The 6,000-nt window shown below is 43.0% G+C and overlaps 1 pseudogene; it reads right to left on the bottom strand.

Moving 5' to 3' along the window:
* Positions 1-5,594: 5,594 nt before the first annotated feature.
* Positions 5,595-6,000, bottom strand: part of LOC106730011 — a 49,081-nt pseudogene continuing 48,675 nt past the window's right edge.

Genomic DNA, 6,000 nt, shown 5'->3' with positions numbered 1-6,000 from the left:
TGTCATGAAAACACATACAAATAAAAAGACTCACTCTCCATTTCTCCAATTTCACATCCTATCTGACAAAACATATATTACTTTCTTGAGATCCTTTTACTGTTTTTTATGGAAATACAAGCAAACAAACCCCATTATTCTAGTTCCAGTGACCCCTTCATTGCTTTGAAAAAAATAGCAATTCACCAAGTCAGCAGGACCATCTTTCCTGTTTCACTCTGCACACAGTACAGTGCTGACCACTTAGGTATGAGCTTTAAAGACCAAAATTAAGTACCTCTGTTTCCACAATAACTACCTAATAAATTTTGAGGAAAGAGAACATAACCATTCTACCATACCTCGTTCATTTATTCTGCTAAATGTATGCCTAGTGTTGTTTCCTGGTTTTGAAACACATTTCACAAAAATCAAATTAATCTGTTTCTGCATTTGAATCAAGATCCATTGATAGGAAACATCTGACAGTGATCACACCTATTTTTAAAATAGCCATTGAGTTGATAAGAAAATGTTAAACTTGATTCCGAAGAAAGCCATTCCTCCCAAGTGAATCTAGTAATATAAAAATCAAAACTCGTGTAAAGCCAGGATGGACACTGGGTACCAACTCCATTTCTGGTAAGAGCCCAGTCCAGTGAGACTGCTGAGGGAAGTTGATAGTAATGTCTTTCCCGTTGACACTGAAAGCTAGAACAGAATGGAAATTGCCTGGAACATCTTTTTCACCAATTAAAAACTGAAAATTAAAATTAAAAATATACCTAACCACGAGATATTATATTACAGTTTTCTGTGTTTTACAAAGAGAACTTCTCTCTGGGAGAGACATACTAAGGTACTTTTGGATGAACTAACACATGATGGCAATCAGGGATTAGCTTCTAAATAATGGAAGCAAGAGATCATGGACGGACAGTTTGGCCAGGAGCTGACAACTGCTGAAGTCAGGTAATGGGCACATGGAGGCTCATTATACTATAATCTCTACCTTTGTATCTGTTTGAAATTTTCCACAATAAGAAGGCTTATTTGTTTTTAATTACACCAACTAAAAACTCCATTCAGTATCTTGGGGAATAAAAATTACATTAATAACGGTAAGATATTTCTTGCCGTTTAGTGAAAGCTACTCAAAACACTTACTTCTAAACCATTATTTTTGAAATTTATCTTTATTTTGATTTCTAAAGTTTTTAAGAATCTCTTAAGTGAGGAAAAATGTTAAACCAAAATAAAATGTTAAAATGTTTGTTCTTAAGTAACTTAAAAAACTGTAAAATCTCTGCCCACTGGGGAAGCACCACCATTGCAGCCGTTTCTAATCTAAGCTATTTGACCCAAAGATGGCTTTCCACAAGGCTGAAATTAAACAAAGCAAAAAATGGCACTGAAAGAGTTCAAAGGCAAAATAAAACCACACGTCTGTTTATTTTTCATGCAAGTGTTAAAATGGACATTGTATACCATGTGATTTGAAAGCTCAACAATGTCACATTAAATATACACTGAGGACAATTTTGTGTTTCCAGTTATTCACACCCATCATTTCCACGTTTCCAAGTCTTAAACTCAGTCCTAAATTTTTATACAGCATTAATAAAAAGGGAGAACACTGAGGGAGCTGGCCATCTGGCAGAAGGACTGACGGAAAAAGAACCCCAGTATGAGACAAAGTCAGCCTGAGACTGTGACAGATCAAGACAAAAACAAAACCACTCTAACACATCTGGTCACATCCAATCAAATCCAAACTACAATCCCCTCCTGGCGAGTATGACCGACTGCTTCCCTGCCCATCATGACCTCATCCTGACTCAGTTATTTCTGTCCTCCAGGGAATGTTTATTAACACATCCATTCTTAGGATCACCCCAATTCCTTGAAATCTCCCCCAAATACCCAATGCGAACCCATTAGACTTTGTCACACACACACTTACGGAGACACCGCATTCTCCATGGTGCATTCTCCCAAGTTGCAGGGACATAATACACCTGACTGTCCAACAGCAGGGGTGCTCCTGGTCAAGAGGGCACTGACAAGCAGAAGGGCACTATTTTTATATCATAAGGTTTGCTTAGTACTTCTTTTTCCGGCCCTAGTTTACATTAGTTGATGAGAGGCCAACACCAAGAGCTTTCCTGCCTAGGTACCATGACCTTTCACAACCCCCACACTTGGCTGAGTCACGGACCCCCCCACTTGTATTTCGGTGTCATGACTGAGGCATTCACACCAACTTTACCACCAATCTTCATGTGACAAGAACTTGGTGGAAGATAGCCAAGAGATTCCAATTAAATATAGTTAGCATTCATTTCTGGGAACTCTAAATCTAATCAAGAAGCAAACGAAGAATGTTCTTACCTATTAAGCTCCACGTGAATGTACCTAACCCAGGAAGTGCCTCCCTTCTGCTGCCAATCACACTACTCACTGAGTCATGTAATCCATCTCTATCCAATTTGATAACTGCCCACATATCCTTCACAAACTTCATGTGTTCAACAGCATCTAACTATCATTCCCACCTAAAATTAAATTTAAAAACTCTAGTCCAGTGTATAAATGGGTGATCAATTTTAAATAGCATTATTCTATTCCTAAAGAAAGATTTCCTCTAGCACCCAGCATGATCTCAAAATCATTTCACAATATGTAGAACCAGGGCTCTTTGGATAACTGCCTGGCTTGATGTCAGGAGCAGGAAATACATGATGAATCTAGGTCAGTGTGTGCCATAAAGCAAGGAAGCAGTCAAAAATTAATGCCTCCACACAAAAACTACTAAGGCTGATACATGAATTTGGCAAGTAGCAGGAATACAAGATTAACATACACAAATCAGTTGCATTTCTTTATACTAACAATAAAATATCAGAAAAGGAAAGTAAAATTTTAAATTCTCTTTTAAAATCACATCAAAAACAAAAACAAAACTCAGGAATAAATCTGACCAAGGAGGTGAAAGACTTATACGTGGAGAACTACAGAACACTGACTAAGGCAATTAAAGATGATTTAAAGAAACAGAAAGATATCCCATGCTCTTGGATTTGAACAATTGATATTGTTAATATGGCCACACTGCACAAACCAATCTACAGATTTAATGTGATCCCCATCAACTTACCCAGGACACTTTTCAAAGAATTACAACAAATTATCCTAAAACTTATATGGAATCACAAAAGACCAGAAATACCAAAGCATTACTAAGGAAAAACAAATGAAGCTGGAGGAATAACCCTCCCAGCCTGCACACAACACTACAGACCTATAGTCAAAACAGCATGGTATTGAAGCAAGAACAGACATATGGATCAATGGAACAGAACAGAGAGCCCAGATATAAACCCACAAACTTTTGGTCAGTTAATCTTTGACAAAGGAGGCCAGAACATACAATGGAGTAAGGACAGTCTCTTCAGCAAATGGTGTAGGGAAAACTGGACAGCTGCATGTAAATCAATGAAATTAGACTACTCCCTCACACCACACACACAGATAAATTCAAAATGGCTTAAAAACTTAAACGTAAGACAAAACACTCTTAGAAGAAAACATAGGCAAAACATCACCTGACATACATCTCAGCAATGTTCTCCTAGGGCAGTCTACCCAACCAATAAAAATAACAGCAAAAATAAACACACAAATGGGACCAAACTGAATTTATCAGCTTTTGCACAGCAAAGGAAACCATAAGCAAAACTCAATGAAAACCTACAGAATGGGAGAAAATATTTGTAAATGATTCAACTGACAAAGACTTCATTTTCAGAATATATAAACAGCTCACAAAACTTAGTAACAAAAACAAACTCAATCAAAACATGGGCAGAAGACCTAAACAAGCATTTCTCCAATGAAGACTACAAATGGCCAAATAGGCACATGAAAAAATGCTGAGTATCACTAATTACCAGAGAAACGCAAATCAAAACTACAGTGAACTAGCAGCTCACACCAGTCAGAATGGCCATCACTCAAACGTTCATAAATCTAAATGCTGGAGAGGGTGTGGAGAAAAGAGAACCCTCTTACACTGCTGGTAGGAATGTAGTTTGGTGTAGCCATTAGGGAGAACAGTTTGGAAATTCCCCATAAAACTAAAATTAGACTTACCCTGTGATCCAGCAATCTCACTTCTGGGTATATATCCAGATGGAACTCCAATCCGAAAAGATACCTGCACCCCAGTATTCACGGCACCACTACATACTCAATAGCCAACACATGGAAGCAACTTAAATGAAGCAACACACAACTGGATAAAGAAGCTGCAGTGTATTTATACAATGGAATACTACTCTGCCATAGAAAAGGATAAAATGCCATTTGCAGCAACATGGATGGACCTAGAGATCATCATTCTAAGTGAAATGAGCCAGAAATAGAAAGAAAAATACCGTATCATTCATATGTACAATCAAAAACAAAAGACACTATGAACTCACCTACAAAACAGAAACAGACTTGCAGACTTAGTAAACAATCTTACAGTTACCAGGGAAAGAGGGTGAGAAGAGAAATCGGGTGGGAGTCTGAGATTTACAAATGTTAGCCACTACCCATAAAAGATTTTTTAAAAAGGTTCTTCTGTATAGCACAGAAACCTGGGTTCAATATCTGAAAATAACCTGTAATGGAAAAGCCGTTACATCCACCAACTCAGGAAGCAAAAGGAAGGAGAGTTAGCTACCTGGGCTAGGGCCGGGTCCTGGGAAAGTCCCTGCCCACCGCTGATGCTGCCCCCTGACCTCACTGCATCCTCCTACAAGGGGCAGACTGACATGAAGACATGTGTCCTGGGAACCTGCGGCAGCATATGCCGCCCACAGAACAGCACACAGGATAGACAGGAGCAAGTCTACTAGCTCCCAGGAGCACACCCTCTCCCAGACTCCGCCCTCCGCCGCCAGCCGCTTGCCAATGCAGCCCGCTGCCGCCCCCACCCCGCACCCTGAGAGCAAAGCCTAGCCTCCCAGGAGCAGACTGACCGCCAGACGTGCACCCCGCGAACATGGGGAAGCAGAGGCCGCCCCAGGGTGCGGGGGAATCGGTAACTAACCCAGGAGTTCGCACGCGCAGCCCCCATCCCAACGCAGCCCCGGGACAGCACCGCACCCGCCTCGCGGGAGCAGGCCATGACCTGAGGGCCGGTCGGAAGTACTCCCGGGCCCTTCAGGCGCCCTCCCACCTCCCGGGGCTGCATTCGCTTCCCCAAACCCGGGTACAAGCTGCAGCGAAGAAACGGGGTTCAGGGACTACTAACGTTGGGGAGGGGGGCACCACGAACCACGGCGGCCGCCCGCACTCGCCTCAGGGTCCTGACTGGCCGCGCGGTTGGGGCCTCACCCACGCTCCCCCAACCCGTGAGCCTCTCCGTGCAGCCCAGGCCCCACCCGCAGGCTCCCCGACCTGCACGCCCCCACCAGCGCCCCCTTACCTGCCCGGCGGCGGCAGCGGAGGCGACGGCAAGCGGCAGCCCAGTCCCCAGACCGCCTTCTTCCTCGGGAGCCGCTGCAGGAGCGCCCAACTTCCCCACGCTCCGGGCAGTTCCGGCGTCCACGCTGCGACATCCGCGCGTGCGTGCGCGCCCCTCCTCCTCCCGCCGGAAGCGCGGACCCTCTGGCTGGGGCTCCTGCTGCTCGGGATGTGGCGAGTGGGGCCGAGCGGAACCAATCGGGGCCTGGCGGGCCAAGGGAGGCCGGGTGGCGGAGCGGACTGAGATAAACAAAAAGGACAGAAGTTCTGTTTTATTCCTAACATGAGCACGTATGAGGATGAGTGACCTACTCGGACAAATTCAGTTCCACAGACCAGCAAGGATGGAAAAGGAACAAAAGAAAGCTACAGTCTTTTCAAAAATATTTTCTGGACTTTTCTATATTAAAATTTGCCATTATTTATTTTATTTATTTATTTTCTTTCTTTTATTTTGCACCACCTCATTCTTTCATCTGTAATGATTTAAGTAGCATATTTCATGAG

The sequence above is a fragment of the Camelus ferus genome, chromosome 20 (genome assembly GCF_009834535.1).
Source record: "Camelus ferus isolate YT-003-E chromosome 20, BCGSAC_Cfer_1.0, whole genome shotgun sequence".
Lineage (NCBI taxonomy): Eukaryota > Metazoa > Chordata > Mammalia > Artiodactyla > Camelidae > Camelus > Camelus ferus.
This window is presented reverse-complemented; position numbering and strand designations above follow the sequence as displayed.